The sequence below is a fragment of the Lissotriton helveticus genome, chromosome 3_1, assembly GCF_964261635.1.
Source record: "Lissotriton helveticus chromosome 3_1, aLisHel1.1, whole genome shotgun sequence".
Lineage (NCBI taxonomy): Eukaryota > Metazoa > Chordata > Amphibia > Caudata > Salamandridae > Lissotriton > Lissotriton helveticus.
This window is the reverse complement of record NC_136061.1, coordinates 662,549,349-662,571,203: the sequence shown is the minus strand read 5'-3', so window position 1 is coordinate 662,571,203 and position 21,855 is coordinate 662,549,349. Positions and strand designations below refer to the sequence as shown.

Below are 21,855 nucleotides of genomic sequence, written 5' to 3'. Positions count from 1 at the left end.
TGCACGGCCAAAGGTCCGGGTCGGGGTTCCGTGGTGCCCAGGCAGCCTCCCCTTGCTTGGCTGGATTCAGGAGCTCTGTCCGAGGCCCCTGAGGGTCAGGGGCCCCGGGGGGAGGGCAGCCTCCCCACCCCAGGCTCCGTCCTGGGCCCTGCCACGTGGCAGGTTGCCCAAGACGGGATCCGGAGGGCCCAGGGAGCCCCGGCTGGGTCCCCCGGGCTGCTGCTCCACCAAGGGCCCCGGCTGTACTCTGATCGATTGGGCACTCTCGGTTCGTTTAGGGATGGACTGCTTGGCCAGCCTCGGCTGTTTCAGGCAAAGAGCTTCCACCCCGCATGGAATGTCCAACTCAAGGGCCTGCCGCCTGGCGGGAGGCCCTTTACACCCAGCAGAGCGAAGGCCGAGTGGCCCCGGCAGCTCGTGCCACCCAGTGGTCTGACCCGAGCAGGAGGGATCGGGTGGCGGCAGGCCCTCGGATGCTGCTGCCCAGCAGGTCCGTAGCCCCTGCGTGCCACACATCACCCCTCTCTGCCCAGCACATTTCCACAGCAGTTCGGAACGACCGTTCCGAGGGGTGCCGCCACTGCCAGGCTCCAGCACCCCTTCATCTCTCTCAGGCTGTGCCTCGGCCCGCCTCTCCCTCCCGGGGGAGACGGCTGGGCCCGCTGGTGCCCATGCGACCGCACCACTCCACACCCCTCCAGCGAGCCCTCCCGCCCCGGCGGGTGGGCTCCTTCCCCAGGCAGGCTCCCGAGAGATGGAGAGCGTGTGCGAAGGTTGCTGGTCGGAGAGATGGGACGCGGCCCCCCACCCCGTCATCAGGTCTCAAAAATTAAGCCATGCACGTGTAAGTATGCACGGCCAGTACAGTGAAACTGCGAATGGCTCATTAAATCAGTTATGGTTCCTTTAATCGCTCCATCTGTTACTTGGATAACTGTGGTAATTCTATAGCTAATACATGCCGACGAGAGCTGACGTCCCGGGATGCGTGCGTTTATCAAACCAAGACCAATCCGGGCTCGCCCGGCCGCTTTGGTGACTCTAGATAACCTCGGGCCGATCGCACGGCCCCGGGACGGCGACGATACATTCGGATGTCTGCCCTATCTACTTTTGATGGTACTTTCTGTGCCTACCTTGGTGACCACGGGTAACGGGGAATCCGGGTTCAATTCCGGAGAGGGAGCCTGAGAAACGGCTACCACATCCAAGGAAGGCAGCAGGTGCGCAAATTACCCACTCCCGACTCTGGAGGTAGTGACGAAAAATAATACAGGACCCTTTCGAGGCCCTGTAGTTGGAATGAGTACACTTTAAATCCTTTAACGAGGATCCATTGGAGGGCAAGTCTGGTGCCAGCAGCTGCGGTTATTCCAGCTCCAATAGCGTATATTAAAGTTGCTGCAGTTAAAAAGCTCGTAGTTGGATCTTGGGATTGAGCTGGCGTTCTGCCGTGAGGCGAGCTACCGCCTGTCCCAGTCCCTGTCTCTCAGCACCCCCTTGATGCTCTTGACTGAGTGTCCTGGGGGTCCGAAGCGTTTACTTTGAAAAAATTAGAGTGTTCAAAGCAGGCTGGTCGCCTGAATACTTCAGCTAGGAATAATGGAATATGACTCCGGTTCCATTTTGTTGGTTTTCGGAACTGGGGCCATGATTAAGAGGGACGGCCGGGGGCATTCGTATTGTGCCGCTAGAGGTGAAATTCTTGGCCGGCGCAAGACGAACCAAAGCGAAAGTGGAGCCTGCGGCTTAATTTGACTCAACACGGGAAACCTGAACCAGCCCAGACAGGGAAAGGATTGAGATTGAGAGCTCTTTCTCGATTCTGTGGGTGGTGGTGCATGGCGGTTCTTAGTTGGTGGAGCGATTTGTCTGGTTAATTCCGATAACGAACGAGACTCCTCCATGCTAACTCGTTACCCGACCGCCAGCGGTCGGCGTCCAACTTCTTAGAGGGACAAGTGGCATTCAGCCACACGAGATCGAGCAATAACAGGTCTGTTATGCACTTAGATGTCCGGGGCTGCACGCGTGCTACACTGAACGGATCAGCGTGTGTCTACCCTTCGCCGACAGGTGCGTCTACCCTTCGCCGACAGGTGCGGGTAACCCGCTGAACCCCGTTCGTGATAGGGATTGGGGATTGTAATTATTTCCCATGATTGAGGAATTCCCAGTAAGTGGAGGTCATAAGCTCGCGTTGATTAAGTCCCTGCCCTTTGTACACACCGCCCGTCGCTACAACCGAATGGATGGTTTCGTGAGGTCCTCGGATCAGCCCCGCCGGGGTTGGCAACGGCCCTGGCGGAGTGCTGAGAAGACGATCGAGAAGACAATCAAACTTGACTATCCAGAGGAAGTAAAAGTCGTAACAAGGTTTCCCTAGGTGAACCGACGGCACCAGCCCGGAGCCCTCGGCTGCCTCCTGCAAGCACGCACCCTAGGCACAGGGCCCGACCCTGCCCTGGCGCGCCCCGGCCGGTGGAGTGGTCAGCGGCCGCATGGGGCGATCGGGTTTAGGACCGGGACTTCGGCGGGCCTCTTCCCCCTGGGGAGGGCCCGGCCGACGCGTGAGGGACCGGGCTTGGGGGGCGTCCCCCATCCCTCTCTGAGACAGAACCCAAGTTCAACCGGCACAGACCCCCCCCACCGCAGGGTGGGGGGTTTAACCGAATGGCAGTGCATCCCCGGGCTGGTCCCACCCCTCCCTTGAAAGGCCCAGGCGCCGGCTGGGCCCTCCCGCGCCCGCGCCCCGGCCCTAACGGGATCCGGGCGACCGAGGAGCGGCCCTTCTTGTGAGGCAGGGCTGCCTGGAAGAGAAGGGGCAGAGGGCCTGCGAGGGGATCCCGGCTCCTCTCGGTGGGTGTTGTGCCAGATGGGGAGCCGCCTGGCTCTTCCCTTCCGGCGCCTCCGACCTGGGCAAAGAGTGGGGCGGGCCGATCGCCAGCCCGCCGGCACGGCTCGGGCCGCCCGGTGGCTGACGTGCAGGTGGAGCGACCCTCCCTCGTTGCCAGGTACCCGGTTTGGCCTGGTCCCGTGCAGCCGGGCCGAGGGGTTTTAAGACCCGCACAGTAGCTACCGGTTACCCCGGGAGGGACCGGCGTCTGGGGGGCTGCTTGCGCCAGTTGCACCGGGAGCCCCCTTCCTTGCCCGTGGGTGGGTAGGGGGGACTCCCGGGCTGAGTGCCTGGAAATGTTTTTTTTCCCCAACGGTGCAGTCTGACTCCCAGAGGGGAAGCCTTGAACGGGGCGCCCGGGCCTTTTCGCCGCGTAGGTGGCAGATGGACGGCATCGCCATCCTCCCGCCTCTCCTGCAGGTGAGTGAACGTTTTTGGAAAAGTTGCCTGTGAATCTTGGCGGTGGATCACTCGGCTCGCGCGTCGAAGAACGCTGTGAGAATTAGTGTGAATTGCAGGACACATTGATCGGCACTTCGAACGCACCTTGCATCCCCGGGTTCCTCCCGGGGCCACGCCTGTCTGAGGGTCGCTCGATCGTCAATCGCCCCGGGGCTTCCCTGGGTGGCGGCTGGGGCCATCGCAGGGTTAGCTCCGCTTCACCTTCGTCCCCCCACAAGGTCAGACCCCTGATCGACCGTGGCAGGGTACCTCGCCGGGTCTTGCCGCGGAGGTATGCCGCTGGTGCGCCTGGCCCCCAAGAAAGGGGCCCGGCGACCAGTCTGCCCTGGGACACGTCCCGGGGCACCTGGCTGCGTGCCACGCGTGGCTGTCTGTGGTGTCTCACCGGCTGCACACGCGCCTCGGGCGCCCACCTCTGTGGCCGGCTTCCCGGGGAGGGTGAAACCCTTCCAGATGTGATCCAGGGAAAGAGGGCGCGCTGCCAGGACGCCAGGCCCCCCTTCTCCAGCAGGGGGCCCTGGCCTTCCCTGGCAACCACCTTTGACGCTTGGGCATCATTCTTCAGACTACGACCTCAGATCAGACGTGGCGACCCGGTGAATTTAAGCATATTACTAAGCGGAGGAAAAGAAACTAACCAGGATTCCCCCAGTAACGGCGAGTGAAGAGCCCAGTGCCGAATGCCCACCCGGTGGCGGGAGCGGGAAATGTGGCGTACAGAAGACCGACTCCCCGGCGTCGCTCAGGGGGCCCAAGTCCTTCTGATTGAGGCTCACCCCGCAGACGGTGTTAGGCCGGTAGAGGCCTCCCGCGCTGGGATCAGGTCTTCTCGGAGTCGAGTTGCTTGAGAATGCAGCCCAAAGTGGGTGGTAAACTCCAACTAAGGCTAAATACGGGCGCAAGACTGATAGCCAACAAGTACCCTAAGGGAAAGTTGAAAAGAACTTTGAAGGGAGAGTTCAAGAGGGCGTAAAACCGTTGAGAGGTAAACGGGAGGGGTCCGTGCAGTCCGCAGGAAGGATTCAATGCGGCGGGATGGTCGGTGGCCCGGGAGTTCCGGATCCCCTCTGCGGGACTGGGGCCCGGGCCCTACCTGGCCCCCGCAGGGCACATTTCCTCCGCGGCGGTGCACTGCGACCGGCTCCGGGTCGGCTGGGAAGGCTTCGGGGTGGCAGGTGGCCCTCCGCTCCGGCGGAGGGGGTTACAGCCCCCCTGGCAGCAGCTTCGCCGTGTCCGTGGGGCCGAGGGAGATTCGACCGCCTCCGCACCCTCCCCCGGGCACCCGTCCCCTGCCGCCCCTTGGGGGCGCCAGGGCGGTTGAACGGGGGACGGCCCCCGGCGCGACTGTCGATTGGGGCGGACTGTTCTCAGTGAGCCCCGACCGCGTCGCGCTGCGAGTCCCACGCCGGGCGCCAGGGATTGCAGCGGTGTCGGTTACCCACCCCACCCGTCTTAAAACACAGACCAAGTAGTCTAACACATGCGCGAGTCGGAGAGCCGAGCGAAACCCTCTGGCGCAATGAAGGCTGAGGTGGGATCCCGCTGCGCTCCCAGTGGCGGGACCTAGACCTGAAAATGGATGGCGCTGGAGCGTCTGTCCCATACCCAGCCGTAGCTGAGAGCCGCAGGGGCTAAGCCTCGATGAGTAGGAGGGTCGCTGCAGTGAGCACGGAAGCCCAGGGCGAGGGCCTGGGTGGAGCCGCCGCAGGTGCAGATCTTGGTGGTAGTAGCAAATATTCAAACAAGAACTTTGAAGGCCGAAGTGGAGAAGGGTTCCATGTGAACAGCAGTTGAACATGGGTCAGTCGGTCCTAAGAGATGGGCGAGCACCGTTCGGAAGGGACAGGCGATGGCCTCCGTTGCCCGCGGCCGATCGAAAGGGAGTCGGGTTCAGATCCCCGAACCCAGAGTGGCGGAGAAGGGCACCCTCGCGGTAACAGAAACGATCCCGGAGAAGCCCTGGAATGGGTTCGCCCCGAGAGGTGACCTACCCAGGACACCCCCACGCCGCACGGCCCTCCAGCTGTAGGCACGGCTCTCCCCCAGCGTCTCAGGTCCATCCCGGACCTCGGTGCCCCTTTCGCTGCTGCTCGCTCTTTTCACCCGTTTTTTCCGTTTTTTTCCCCCTCTGTGCCCAGCTTTCAGTGTTCTGTATTTCTACTGTTCATTTACTGTTTAGTGCTTTTTTTTTTTGTAAAGTTGGTTTATTGCGCCTTGTATTTTTGTCACTGTTCCCCATGTGTGATCCCTCCCCCCTCCGCTCCCCGCCGCTGCTCCCTCGCGGCCCCGCCCCTTTTCTTTTCTGTCAACCCCATTGGCCCCCCCGCTCCCGCCTCCCAGCTGCTCCTCCCTCCCACTTCGCCTTAAATGGAACCCGCGCGTATGCGCAGCGGGCGCGCCGATTGTGCGCCAAAGGCAAGCCCGTCTACGCCTGTCCGCGCCCAGTGCCAGGACCCCTGGCCCCCGACGGTGCCAGCCCACACGACGGACCTACGACGCCTCCACACTCAACGCACTCAAACCCGACCGGAACTCCGCCTGCTACCGAGCAACCCCGAAACGCACCCACGGACCCTTCAGCTGCCAAGCCTGCATTTTCACCTGCCTCCGAACCTGCACCGCACCCAAAAGACCAGGCACCAGCAACAACCACCTCAAGTACATCCTGCTCAACACCCGCTCCGTCCACAGACACGCCGCCGAACTCTGGAACCTGCTCGACACAACATCACCAGACATCGCCTTCCTCACGGAAACCTGGATGAACGCCTCCTCAGCCCCCGACATCGCCATAGCCATCCCGGACGGATACAAGATCACCCGGAGAGACCGCGTCAACCAGACCGGAGGAGCATCGCCATCGTCCACAGGAACACCATCCGCATCACGACCAACTCCGACGACACCCTCATCTCCGCCGAGCACCTCCACTTCCAGATACACACCGACCCCAAGACCACCCTCAGAGGCAACCTCATCTACAGACCCCCGGGACCACGCACCCAATTCAGCGAAGACATCGCAGGCTTCATCAGCCCGCACGCCCTCCCCTCCGCTGACTACATCCTCCTAGGGGACCTCAACTTCCACCTGGGGAACACCAAGGACTGCAACACCACCACCCTGCTGGACAACCTCGCCAACCTCGGACTCAAGCAACTGGTGAACACCCCCACCCACTATGCCGACCACACGCTTGATCCCGTCTTCTCCTACAGCAAGCACATCTCCTTCAGCCACTCCACCGGACTTCATTGGACGGATCACAGCTGCGTCCACTTTAGCTTCAGAAGAACCACGACCCACCACCACCCGCAACAGGTTCCTCGCAGGAGCTGGAGCAAGATCACCGCCGACCAGCTCTCCACCTCCCTCAGCCTGAACCCCCCCTCGCCAGCGCAACGGACCCCAATGAAGCAGCCCGCACCTTCACACAGTGGCTCACCAACTGCGCCGACGACCTCGCTTCACTGAAGAACCCTCCCAGCAGACCCGGCAGCAAGAAAGCCTCCTGGTACACAGATGAACTCAAAACATCCAAGAAAAACTGCCGCACCCTTGAAAAAGCCTGGCGCCACGACCAGACCACAGAAAACATGACTGCCCTCAAGAGCGCCACCCGCAAACACCACCAGCTGATCCGCACCACCAAAAGGACAACATGCAAAGAACGACTGGACAACAACACCCACAACAGCAAGGAACTCTTCAGCATCGTCAAAGAGTTCCCCAACCCCAACGCCGGAAACAACGACATCACACCCTCGCAAGACCTCTGCGACTCACTCGCCACCTTCTTCCACCGCAAGATGTCCGACATACACAACAGCTTCCACCACTACCCTCTGCAACTGGACCCCGGTCAGCACCGAAGACCCAACCCGCACGATGAACACCATCCACTCCGGATCACCAACGACCCCTGCCCCCACCACGTCTTTAACAAGGCCGACTCCATCATCGCACCCCAACTTCGGAACATCATCAACATCTCCTTCAACACCGCCACCTTCCCGGAGAGCTGGAAGCACGCCAAGCTCAGCGCCCTCCTGAAGAAACCAAGAGCGGACCCCACAGACCTCTAAAACTTTCGTCCCATCTTGCTCCTCCCTTTTCCTGCAAAAGTCATCGAGAAGACCGCCAACAGACAGCTCGCCGCCTTCCTCGAGACAAACGGATCCCTCGACCCTTCACAGTCCGGCTTCTGAGCCAACCACAGCACCGAGACCGCCCTCATCGCAGCCACCGACATCAGATCCCTGCTCGACAGCGGTGAAACAGCGGCCCTCATCCTCCTGGACCTATCTGCGGCGTTCAACACTGTCTGCCACCGCACCCTAATACAGCGCCTCAGCAACATCGGTATCCAAGGGAAGGCCCTGGAGAGGATCATCTCGTTCCTCGCCGGAAGAACCCAGAGAGTCCGCCTCCCCCCGTTCAGATCCGAGGCCACCGAAGTCATCTGCGGTGAACCACAAGGATCCTCACTCAGCCCCACCCTCTTCAACATCTACATGAGCCCCCTCGCAGCCATCGCACACCAACACAACCTCAACATCATCTCCTACGCCGATGACACCCAGCTGATCCTCTCCCTCACCAACGACCCCGCCAGAGCCAGCCTACACGAAGGGATGAAAGACGTCGCCGAGTGGATGAAGAACAGCCGCCTGAAACTGAACTCAGACAAAACGGAAGTCCTCATCCTGGGATCATCGCCCTCTGCCTGGGACGAATCCTGGTGGCCCCCTGCCCTGGACACCACCCCCAAGCCAACGGACCACGCACGAATCCTGGGCTTCATCCTGGACTCCTCCCTCACGATGACCAGACAAGTCAACGCCATATCATCATCGTGCTTCAACACCCTGCGCACGCTCCGTAAGATCTTCCGATGGATCCCCACCGAAACCAGGAAGACAGTCACCCAGGCTCTCGTCACCAGACGACTGGACTACGGGAACACCCTCTACGGGGGAACCACTGCCAAACTACAGAAAAGACTCCAGCGCATACAGAGCGCCTCCGCACAGCTCATCCTGGACATCCCCCACCACAGCCACATCTCGACCCACCTGAGAGACCTGCACTGGCTCCCCGTCAACAAGAGGATCACGTTCAGACTCCTCACCCACGCACACAAGGCTCTCCACGACATGGGCCCGAAGTACCTCAACAGCCGCCTCACTTTCTACACACCCACCAGCTACGATCGGCCAGCCTCGCCCTCGCCGCCGTACCACGCATCCGCAGAGCCACCGCTGGAGGAAGATCCTTCTCCTACCTGGCGGCAAAGACAAGGAACTCCCTCCCCATCCACCTACGGCTGACCCAGGACCACCTCTCCTTCAGGAAACAACTCAAGACCTGGCTTTTCGAGCAGTAACGCCCCCCACCCCCTCCGAGCACCTTGAGACCCTACTGGGTGAGTAGCGCGCTATACAAATTGCTGGTTGATTGAGAGAGGGGTCCGAGCCTTGGAAAGCGTTGCGGTTCCGGCGGCGTCCGGTGAGCTCTCGCTGGTCCTTGAAAATGGGGGGGAAGATGTTGTAAATCTTGCACCTGGTCGTATCCATATCTGCAGCAGGTCTCCAAGGTGAACAGCCTCTGGCATGTTGGAACAATGTAAGTAAGGGAAGCCGGCAAGTCAGATCCGTAACTTCGGGATAAGGATTGGCTCTAAGGGCTGGGTCGGTTGGGCTGGGGCGCGGGGCTGGGTGCGCGCCCCGGCTGGACGAGGCGCCTCCCTCCGGGGCGCCGGCGACTCTGGACGCGAAACAGGCCTTTCCTGTGGCTCGCCCCAGCTGCAGTGGTCGCCTCTCCCTGGGGGCGCGGGGGCGGTGTTCTGCCTCGGCCGGCGTCTAGCAGCTGACTTAGAACTGGTGCGCACCAAGGGAATCTGACTGTTTAATTAAAACAAAGTATCACGAAGGCCCAAGGCGGGTGTTGATGCAATGTGATTTCTGCCCAGTGCTCTGAATGTCAAAGTGAAGAAATTCAATGAAGCGCGGGTAAACTATGATTCTCTTAACCTATTCTCGGTTGTAGTTGCCTTTCCCTCCCAGTGGTCCCGCCGGTAACTGCCTCTGTAGTGCTAGACTCTGTGTAGAGAAGCATATAGAGACAGGCCAAACAAGGTTTTATCATGGCAGCGTGCGTTATAGTGAGAAATGGCGAAGCAAACAAACCCAATTCCAGAGGGGGAGTTCCTGGAGAATAAAAACCCAGTTAAGATGGCATAAGGAGGTGCTGTCTTTCCCAGAAATCATTAACCTCCTCACCGAATTTGACAAACCAGCACCGCTTCAAACATTGCAACAAGCAACAACGATTCAGGTCACGATATAGGCCCTAGTTCACCCTCCGTAGCAGAAGACACAACAATAGACCTCAGCAAATCCATAGAGTTTGTGGCCTCCTCAGAGAAGAATGACATTGGTACAGCAAACTTTGAAAATCTACCCGATGTGTACGAGGTCAGCGAAGATGTAGTAACAAAGAAAAGTGACTGCACAAAAAAAGTCACTTATTGGAAGTACCCAAACGAAAAATATAAATGTGACTTATGTGGCGACATAATGGGAACTTTTAAAGAACTGAGAAAACATGTCTCCAACAAGCACAAAGGCTTCTATCTTAAAACGTACTGTTCAAAATGTGACAAAGAAGCCGAATACCACAATATTGCATGCCATATGCCAAATGTAAAGGAAGACCTCAAAAAGGAGAGCTGCCATTCCTGTGCAGCTTCTGTGATCTCAGATTTGGAACACAAATTGGTGTTTCTCAACATGCTCGGCATGCGCATCCAAGAGCGCAAAATGAGGCTAGACTAGCAGCTCTAGCAAGCAGCAAACCGTCAAAATTATGGTCACAGGAAGAAATACTGCTACTAACAGAATTGGAAAAAGTATATGAAAATAAGAGGAATATTAATGCGCTGATGGTTTCACATTTTGACAATAAAAACAGAAAACAAATTGCAGAAAAAATTAGAGATAGAAGAGATAAAAGCAAAAAATCCGCAAAAGATGTACTGCAAGCATCAAATGTTTCTGAAAAGGACTCTTGCGATGAACCAGATGTTACAATGGAAGTAACAACAGAAAAGCGCAAAGACTTTATCAATCGCAAACGTGCGCAAAAAATCAAGAACTATGATGAGCTGGAAGACAGAATCACAGAAATCGAGAAGTACACCCAAAACGTAGAGCAACACGAAGCTGCTATGGATCTGATGGTTGAGGTAGTGACTTATATCGCAGAAAACAACACTGATCTAAGTCCTACACCAGCAAGTGAACCAACAAATGAACCAGCACGAGAACTCAATAATGAGCCTATGATCTCTGCTCAAGATGAGCACCAGAATGCCTCAGTAAAGAACAAGATAACAAAAAAAGACAAGAAAAACGGAAGGCTTAATCGGACGCACAAGAAAAATTATGCCAAAGCAAGGGGCAGCTATAAAGAATACCAGGCAATGTAAAAAGAAAATTGCCAGGATTATCACTGATGGGGCAGAAGATGTCACTTGCAAAATCAGTGCTGATGAAATCTTTCAATATTACAAAAACATAATTGAGAAAGAAAACAAGAAAAATACTAATTTCTTGCCGATTGATCGGATACCAGAGGATTATGAAATTAGAAATCTATGTAAAGAAATAACACTGCTCGAAATAACTCATGCCTTTGAGAACTCCAACTTAAAGAAAGCAGTGGGGCCCGATAAGATTGGTCTGAATGACTTGTATAAAGTACACAGCAAACAACCAAGACTGCTGCCCAGAATTCTATCGTCTTGGTTGATGATGAGGAGAGTACCAGAAATTATCAAAAAGAACCGATCAATTTTGATACCCAAGAATGTACCGATTAGTGAACTTAAATAAATCAGTAACTGGTGTCCAATTACCATCGGTACTGCTTTCATGAATTTATTCACAAAAATATTAACTATAAAACTCATTTTTTGTTGAATTGAATACGAGACAAAAAGGCTTCATGTAGATGAGAGGTTGTCTTGAGAATCTGACTCTCCTGCAAAATACCATAAAAGGGGCACAAAAAACAGTCAGTCTTTAGCAGTTGTGTTCATTGATATATCGAAAGCCTTCGACTCAGTCAGCCATGGTCATATTATACAGTCTCGCAAGGCAAAGAGTTCCATCATACATCAGAGACATAATAAAAGACTTAAACACAGACTCAACATCTTTCAAGGGAAAACACAACGAAGCAACTCCTGAAATAACAATGAAATCTGGGGTCAAACAAGGTGACTCCTTATCCCTACTACTATTTAAAATTGCCACGGATCCTCTGATCTGTGATCTTCAAAAAAATGGCAAGGGCTTCACATTTGGATCAGATGGTCTTATTGAGCAAATCACCGCTCTCGCCTTTGCCGATGACATCGCAGTACTCAGCAGTACCTGGGAAGGAATGAGTACAAATCTGAAAATCATTGAAAAGTTCAGTAAAACTACAGGATTAAAACTTAATGTGAAAAAGACACATGGATTTTATATCAGTCACCATAAAGATAAAATCCTGGTTAACAACTGTAAACCATAGCAATTTGAAAAAGAAAATATTGAAAATATTCATCCAGGAGAAAGTGAGAGATACCTCGGATTGAACTTTGATCCACACACTGGTCATACAAGCAACAACAAAATTAATGAGGTTCGTGTCATTTGGGCTCAAAAACTTGATAATCTACCACTTAAGCCCACACAGAAAATAGAAATGTTGTGCCAGTACTTGGTATCTAAACTATCATTCAAATTGGAAATGACAGGAACAGAAACAAAAACTTTAAATGTTCTGGATCAAACAATAAAAAGTATGTCAAACACTTTCTACACCTTCCTGCATACACATGTGATGGTCTCCTATATTCGAAAAGATCATTTGGGGGGCCACAGTATACCAAAACTATGTACACAAATTGCTCTCAATAAAGTCAATCATGTCCACCAGTTCCCCCCACATTTCAGGTCGAGGAGAATTTAGTCAATCCGAGACGGGCCGCTGACTCTATTATAGGTGTTAGCACCTTGTTCATCTGATGGGGACCTGCCATTAACTGCCTTCAAACCATACTCCATAGTGATGGCATGAAGTTGGAGCGCCTGTTGTGTCCATCTCTTGACTGGGGAAGGCCTAGTTGGGGGACTGCCCATCTATTGTCGTGTTCTTCTGTTCCCATTAGATCTTCTTTAGCCAGGGGCTCAAATGTGCAGTTAAAATATATTGCAACCACCACTCTGGCATGGGGTGGGCAATTAACTAGGCATTCCTCCAGTACTGAGATAGTAGGTGAGGGCATGCTCCTTTTGTCCCTTTCACATAGTGAAGAGTTCAGTTATGGAGCCACCCCTTGGCCTCCTAATGCTTAGCCACAAAATATCTGGGCTCAAACTTGTTCCAAAGGTGATTTGACAATCAAGGGAGATATTTACCTAAATAATCAGGCACCCAGACGGGCCACCCCTCCCAGTGGAGGTTGCGAGTATGTGAAAGCATGTATTGTTGTATAGGAATCTAGGACCCTAGTGTAATTTTCCCGATTCATGCCCACATATAGGTATAAAGTACCCGATCCTTATATAGGCATAGAAATCATTACCATATTTGGACTTAGCCTATGCAGCCCAAATACGGCATGGCTACTTCCACTAAGTTCCGAGAATCAACAACGATTTCTTAGAAAACCCCGCCTTCAGCAGCTAGGGACTTCCTCTCGCCTGAATACTAATTTATCTAGGAAATCATGGAGTTTTCAAATAATTGAGTCTTTGAGTGACGTTATGTCCAATCATACGTCAAACTCGGCACCTTCAAGGTATAAATATGCCTACATTTGCCCAGACAAACACACGGTGGTTTGGAGCAGATCGACTAACTACTTGCCCGACGCCCTGCAGCAGCAAGTGCCGAAGGAAGCCGACCCTCCAGCTGACGCACTGAAAGACGCTGTCTTTTCTCCTACCAAGAAATCCAGCTCCAGTGTTTCCAGGCTACCCTTGCGGGTTGCTGGGAAATCGAGTCCTGAGAGAGAGATACAAGACCTTCATTCTAAAACCAAGGTACGGAGCGGAATAGACCCTTAGAGAATTCTTGGATAGATTCTTGGCAGAGAAATACTAAACCTAAGCTACTCCTCACTTACTTCTTCCGTTGTACTAGACCTAGGCTAGGTACACTGGGGTAGGCGTATTTTAGAAGCACCAGTTGAGTACTTTTAGTCATTATTTTATCACTGTATGTATTTTATATGTTTTAAGCAATTTATGGCTTAGAAACCATATCATGCTTTAATAGAACTACTTTATAATACTTTTCGTATTATATGCCTTGTACTTTATAACCAGTATTATGATTGTAGCAGTACATTTCTTATGCTAAAGAAAGAAGACTGTTCAATAAAAACTTTTTATTGAAAACGCCTGTCTCTATTTTCTCAGCACCTCTGGTGAAACGAAGCATGCCCGATTGACTGAGTAAAATTGCTATCTATTGTTTCCGCGACTCTAGAGATTGATTTCTTATTCTTGGGAAACAAAGTTGTCATGTTTATGCCGTTGTCAGAAACAAATCTCTTCTTGTGAATTTGAGAAAGTTTCTAGTGACCTCTGAGCGAGCTGGCACTCAGAATTAAGTCTAATATTTACGATAGAGACCTAGTCGACCTCAGTCCTACATCTAAACTATAGTATATGTTATTCCAATGCACAGAGCCTATTGGGAATATATGAACTACACTACATGGCGCCCAACGTTTGGTAAGGTGATAATTTAACGCTAGATACTAGAGTAACTCAGTCGTGCTTTTCACACAGACCCTTTTTCCCGTAAAAAACTCCAAAAGACGTCTGGAGTGGGTGAAAGGATAATATCCACCAAAACTGAGCAGGACGAAAATCCTATGTATTAGTTTTTGTTTTTTTCAACGTTGAAGGATACAGTGTTCCAAAATATTGTGCACCTAATTTTTGTTTCCTTGAAACTTGTCCTGCAAACTCTTCAGTCAGTAAAATAATGATCTCTGACGAAGAATTAACTGCAGCAGAAGCACAAGCAGTCCTAGATGACAGAAATCTCCTACAGAATGACCCGGATGTTATAAACATCCCGGTAAATGTAAGAAAAACTATAACTTAAAAACTCAAACAATGGAGTATCATCGTGAGGTGGTAAAGTAATCTTTGTTATAGAGGCACATGGATATCGGCAGACAGAGGTATTCTATGCATGGATTCACTTTCCTCCAGCAGATGGAGGAACACACAAGTTTCACTACTACAAAGTAGAGGAACCTCCAACGGAATACGTTCCTTACGAGGACATTGAAATTCCATTAACTTACCAAGAGCATCAGCTCTGGTTTAAAGGCACCCTAAAACATTAAAATCACATTACCAGGCTCGATCCACTAGGTAGACCAGGAGCAACATGGCGGGTACCAGTCAGCTATACACCACATCCTGACATAGAAAATATGACAGGTCGAGAACTATTAGCTCAGCTGAAACAGTTAATTAAAATATATGGACAATTGGTTCGAAATGTCATGCGGACCTTAACAGTCCAACCTACTGTAAGATTTCCACAGCACACCCCTCACCAGGGGAACACAAACAAAATCACACCACAGACTATAAAATCAGTCATTGGTAAATTGCCTGCATAAAGGGAACAAATTCCGTTTTGGTAAGCACAAACAATTACTCAAATTGAGGGAGTATTCCCTGATAGTACACCTCATGAGAAACACAGAATTCTGACAATCTGTTTACCAATGGGGATTGCACCACACGTAGAGGACTGTGACACTTGGGGTACAGTCTTTGCTTCAATCTACACAAAAACACATGGTGTCCAGTCTATGGCGGTAATACCAGACGTTCTAAGACAGATTCAAAATGAATACGGTCCAGAACCGGCCTTAAATCTTGGAATGAAATTACTAAAAGATTTCAAACAGGTCTCGGCTATACTATTAGCCAACATTAAAGGTGAAGCAGCATCAGTGGCGATCCGCTAAAAGTTAAAAGAAACAGATATAACAGACCAATCATATGAGCTTGCTAGAATTATTGAAAAATCATATGAAGAACTAGGTAGAGATAGTTTGAGTGGGAAACCATTAAAACCCCAACTAACAGAAAATCCTGAAAAGGTTTTTATAAAAAATAATCTAACTACTCCTAAAAAGAAGTGGGAAAATACTAAACAGACACTTCCTAAAGAGAAGTGTTCTCAGTACAGAGGAAGATCTCCCCAACGGGGAGGTAGGTCTCCACAACGGGAGACCTCTGAAAAAAGATATAACCTTAGAAATAGGGATAATCTAAGAAAACCTGATAGATATCAAGATACTGATACCCGTTCCTCTCATACCTTTCAGACTTCCTCGCAGAAATCCGAGAGGAGAGGATGATCAGAACAATATGAAGAACGCGTGAAGTCCAAAGACGGACAGCACGTTCCAAAAAAATAAGAAAACTCAATTCACCAAGAAGAAGGTAGCAAGTGTAAAGATCAGACATGCCGAGGATCTTGAGGACAACTCAGGAACGGGGAGTGGGCCAGACAATGCTAGACAGCGCAGCAGAAGTAACCATAGTTCGCAAGATCCTGAAGGATCATCTGGAGACAGTCGACTTGAATTAATGCATTCAAGTTGAAACTGCAGACACCAGTGTTAGTGTATCCCACAAGTTATATGAAATAACACTCCGGATGGAGGGGGACATACCTAGAAAAATGAAAGCACTCATTTGGGAGAACTTTCTAAGGGTTATGACATTCTTCTAGCTGAACAAGACTGGCCACCTGAATTTGTCAGGGAGTATCCACATGGCGAAGAGATAATTTTGCCAGCCTTCTCAAATCACATTCCAATTCATACAAAATACACACATGACAGGAAATGGGCAGTAGCCCAGGCTCCAGCATTATATAAAAATCACGTAGGATGGGATGAGGACTCTCCTCACCATAAAATCCAGTTAAAAAATCAACCTACTACACAGAGGCAGTATCCAGTTAAGTAGGAAGCTAAAAAACAAGTCAGGGAGATCTTAAATCAACTTGAATACCAAGGGGTGATTGAAACATGCACCTCGTCAATGAACAATCCTTTGTTTCCTGTCTCCAAACCAGACAATTCATATTGTCTAGTTTTGGATTACAGACACTTAAACTCCTGTTGCAAAACTTTTGCAGTACAAAAGGCGCACAGTGCAGCACTGATGAATAACATCGTGCGTAAAAAATATAAAACCATATTAGATATTTCAAATGGGTTTTTCTGTCAAAACATTGCACCTGAAAGCAGGCACTTGACCGCTTTCTCAATCATGGGGACACAGCGAAATGAAATTCAATTCAACAGAAAAGATACTGACAGCGGTTCAGACTGCTGTAGCAAAAGAAAGAGCTCTCGCACAGGGTAAACGCATAATGATCGTTACACCTGTACCAGTCGTAGAGGCATTGACGAAAGCAAGCATTCCCAATGCTAAAGCTTTCCATCCGAGATGGATACAATGGGTTCATTCTCTTGGTGCAACAGACGTTGAATAAGTCTTTGACCCCTACTTGAAGACACAAGAATTCCTACAATACGAATGTCCTCTGCCGACCGAGATTATGCCTCTAGAACACTACAGATGTATAATCTATACAGACAGATCAGCACAGCCCGCAATTGGGGGTAAACAAGCCTATAGTGCTGCGTGCCTGATTGTTAAAGGTCGCTGGCGCGAAGGTAAATTTAGACCTATGGTCACTAAAACTCAATCAATCGGAGACTGTACAGCTCAGCGAGCAGAACTACAGGCTTTCAAGATGGCGCTTGAAAATACCGATCGCGAATTCCCCACACTGATAGTGTGCGATTCATATTTCTGCGTTGAATCTTACAACAAGCACTTGCAGAACTGGGTTCAAAACAGTTTAAAAAATGCAAAAGGTGGCACAATTAAGCATAAAATGCTTTGGGAACAAGTAGTTCTATTACAGAAAGAACTACAAAAGACTCACGTGATTCATACACGGAGTCATCAGCGTGATGGCGTTCACGTTGCAGGGAATTCATTGGCTGATGAAGCCACGAAGGCAGCTGTGCAAACGGCTTCCGTAGCTACAATCACTCGCTCAAAAAGAGTAATAGATGGTGAAACGTTGCTAGCAGTAAAAGCCTCAATGAAAGGCAGCAATGCAGCACTACCTCTAAACTATCCACTCACTTATACATACATAATTGATGCAAACTCTGTTCCCTTTGCTCGAATCCCTGGAGTGGGGGACAGAGTAATTCCAAACAGGAACCGGAGAGGTGCTTTGGTTCAAGAAGCACATATGGGAGAGGGTCTGAGACATCAAGGTATCTTAGAATCTCTAATACAACTAGAAGAGATGTACTGGTGGCCAGGGATGAGTGTCCAGGTTTACGAATTTGGAATCAACTGCGATACCGGTTACGGATATCATAGTTTTGAATACCACCAGATACCTGGCTACAGAGTAGCCAGCCCAGTTCAGACACCACTGTTAGACAGCATTAGACTATCTACACGCAAACATCATAATGGACTAATGTGGTGCCACAACTACTAGGACAAGATTTATTTGGACGTGGCCCCATCGCTCGGCTGACGGCAGAACTGTTATAAAGGATTTGCAAGTCTTTATCGGCACATACGCAATCGGCACGCTACATTCTGACCAGGGTCCTGCGTTTAGCTCTCGAGCTTACAAAGAGGCCATGGCTAGCTTGGGCGTTGCATTGCGGTATTCTAGTCCCTTCCATCCTGGGGGTAATGCTGTAGTGGAAAGAAAAAACCGTGACATAAAGCAATCCATAACAGCTAAGGTATTAGGTTTGGGTGATGGGTGGGTCAAACATCTAATAAGTGTCCAACGTAGTCTTAACAATCTGCCACGAAATTCTCTGGGTGAAATCACTCCATATGAATTACTGTTTGGTACTAGAATGATAATCGAAGACCTCGATTGTCAAACTTCAGTGGTGGAACGAAAACCCTTTGATGTCAAAGATCGTTTGGCTGTTTTATAGGACTTAAATGAAACAAGAAGAAGTCTGAGTAACACGATACAGAAGCCAACAACCACTGAAGAAAAACCACCTGTCCCAGCAAGACAGGTCTGGATTCCAAAGATTGGGGATCTAGTCAGGGAAAAGATTGCGGTTAAGAAGGAATTTGGGCCTTCTTACAGAAAAGCAGTACCTGTCTTGTCAATCCAAGGAACAAGATCAGTAAGACTACCGCCCCCTTGCTGGTAAAAGGGAGAACAGAGTTGTGTCCATCGACCTGGTCAAACCACATCATGTGGCCGATAATAAGTAGTAGGCCCAGTGGACTCCCAAACTGTAGCAGACGGACAAATCTTGCTACAATCCAAGAGGTCCAAACTGAAAGACTTATCACCTTTGATAAACCTGCAGTAAGAAAAGAAGGACTATGCAACAAAGTAATGGAACTTGTGCCTCTTGAGAACCAAATAACAGTTCGTCAAGAAACTCCTGTCTACAATGATGTAGCCTCTGACTATACAAATATGACAAAGGAAGAAGCAACTCCAAAGATTAATAACAATCCTGATGCAATTCCAACAATTGACAGAACTGCCTCTGGCTATTTCATCAACTTTGATACATTTTCTGAGGATCCCAGTGAACCTGAAGATAAGCCAGCAAATAAAACTTTCAAAGAAAAATAACAGAACTCTTTCATCAACTTGAAAAAACATATCTGGTTTCACCATGGATTGAATTTTGGATTGTGTTAGGTGTACTGTTTCTCCTGCTCTGGCTCATTCTGGTTTTAAGCTTGGGAAAGATGATAAATGGAAAATACAGTACAATGGACACAGCAAGTAAGAAAATCAACTTGCTCCTGAAACCTCACAAATCATCTCATCGTGAACGAAGAGACACCTCATCAGTGAATATCTCAGCCGTTCCTACACCTGGTGGTATAGCATGGGACAGAACTGATTATGACATCTATGGCCCGGTGGAGCTGTTGAAGATTCCACACCAGTTTAAGGTTTCTTTGAGTGACTTTGTGTCATCCAGCACATTTTCTGATGATTGGGACTTTGAAACTGTTAATAACATGATGACAGTATTAGAAATGTCAGCTAAATTTATAAAACATGAATACCTAGAAGGTTCTTCAGATTATGAAAAAATGTATTGTTTTAATCATTATGGTCACCATTATTTGCATAAATCTGCAAACCCTAGAAAGGTTTTTACTTGCAATCAATGGGAACATTGTTCAACACCGCCAAAGGGCAGCTCAAAAACATTTTATAAAAAGTTTCCGTACTTGTCAGGGTTTAATGTTACAAATCCAGAAACGTTTTATTTTAAAAATGAGAATAAGACAGGAATTAAAACAATGCTGACCAATACTAAACAAATTTATTCTACAAACTTTTATGCTCAGCTGTCTACATTAGGTTTTGACTTTTGGAAAGATAACATTTGAGACGAAAACAGTCTAGGGCACAAAAGATTGGCAGGTGCAAGGTTTAGAAGCTTTGTTCAGAGCCTGCATTATACCAGAACAAATAATGTTTTTAAATGACACTGTTCAACAAACTTCTTGTCTTGGCCTGGCTAAGATAAAAGATTTAAACAAACCGTCCATACCAAAGCCCTCACCCGACAGCAATAACTCTGCTGATGAGGAGGTAGACGTACAACAGATTTTAATTCAAAACAGAACTAATCCTGATTGGAAAAAATGGTTAATCTGGCCCACAGACACAAATAACTGTCAAGATAGATTCCTGAACAAAACACAGGGGTTCACAGTGAATAGGCCAGATCCAAGATACTCCCAGAGACAACATCCAGGGATAGTAACTACTTACAGTGTAGGAAAGGTATGCCTTGAGGGGCTACATAAATCTACACTTCCAGAAATCAAACACTTATCTTTACTTAAAGAAGGCAATGATTTGCGAGATTTATTAATGGGGCCTCACAAACCACATCAAAAATGTTTCATATATGCCGGTATATACGCTGCTTACAACGAAGCATGGAAAATAACGCAAATAGAAACTGTAGAAAGAATACGAGAAATTGATCGTATTAATTTAGAGAAAAGCCTCTCTGTAGTGGACAACGGGTTAATGACTCTGTCCTCCAGAATGTATTCTTTGGACAGCAACGTAACATCTGCAATTGACATAATAGAGCAAGACTTGCTAATGTTACAACATGGCCAGTCTCAATTACGTTCTATAATGCTGCTAGGCTGGACGTTGCAAAATCTCCGTTCAGGCTACGTGCCATGGCGTTTAATCAATACCACATCATTGTTTACTGTGTTTAACCTTACGGATAAACAAATCTCTTTGGCACAAAAAGGAGCAGACTATACGGTGCTGAGCATTGAGAAGCTGGAAAGATTACCATTGACAGTTTCTGAGAAGCCTGTAATTGAATGGATAATACATGGCACCATCACGATACCAATTTCAGTATTGTATACAGCATATACCAGCGGGCCTGTATGAAAGGTTGGGTAAAGAATACATTAAGTCGAGCTGGACTTTACCTTACACACACAAATGTTGGAATGGGGGAAAAGAGGTATTACTTAGTGGTGAAAATTGTAAGAACTCACTAAGCTGTACACTTTTGTGCCAAGGTATTAATTTACACGGAGCCTGCGAAGGTTCTGCAAATAACCTCTCATGCCACCTGCACTGTTCACCCTTCACAGTGATAGAACCAATTTTCAGGCAGCTATCCAATGGCAGCTACGTTATGCTCAATGACCACAGCTGTTGTGGCATGTTGTCAGCAAAAGCGTATCTAGTTAGTGTGTCATCAAGGGTCAGTTGTTGTATGCAAGTATTGTATCCAAAGAGCAAGACAGAAAGGGAGACGGCAATATGGCCTTCACTGAATATCTCTTCTATATGAATTGATACTTTAAGCAAAATGAAAGTCATTCTTTTACAAAAAACTGTGCCACTGACCTAGTCTAGAGAAACATATGATCTGCAAGTTGCAAGGACTTCTGCAGAGATACATGCATTATTATCAACAAACTGCCCAGTACATTTCGCAGAAATGTTAAGTCAAATCTTAAATAGGTCTGATACCAGTGGCATCGCCCATGTATTTAAGACGATTTTTTCGGGACTGTTAGTACCATTTGAAGCAGTCCTCTGCATTTTTCCAAATTTCGTGCACTCTGTGTTCGGCGGCCTGCCTCTCATCTTGGGACTCGTAGCAGGAATTCTATTTTAATTCCTTCTGCTCCGATATGGCAAGTCCAGTCACCAGCGATACCCAGACTACCATGGAACAAGCCCTCCTTGCCATGAGCTATCATGAGAGAATTACACAGATTCTTGGCTTGGCTCGTTTAAGGGATCTGAACACAACTTGGTTCCTTTCGTTCAGACCAACCTGGCAAGATTGCATCTTA

The 21,855-nt window shown here is 49.4% G+C and overlaps 2 pseudogenes; both read left to right on the top strand.

Moving 5' to 3' along the window:
• Positions 1-805: 805 nt before the first annotated feature.
• On the top strand, positions 806-2,405 carry LOC144825437 (18S ribosomal RNA; annotated as a pseudogene).
• A 942-nt stretch (positions 2,406-3,347) lies between these two features.
• On the top strand, positions 3,348-3,488 carry LOC144825705 (5.8S ribosomal RNA; annotated as a pseudogene).
• Positions 3,489-21,855: the final 18,367 nt, after the last annotated feature.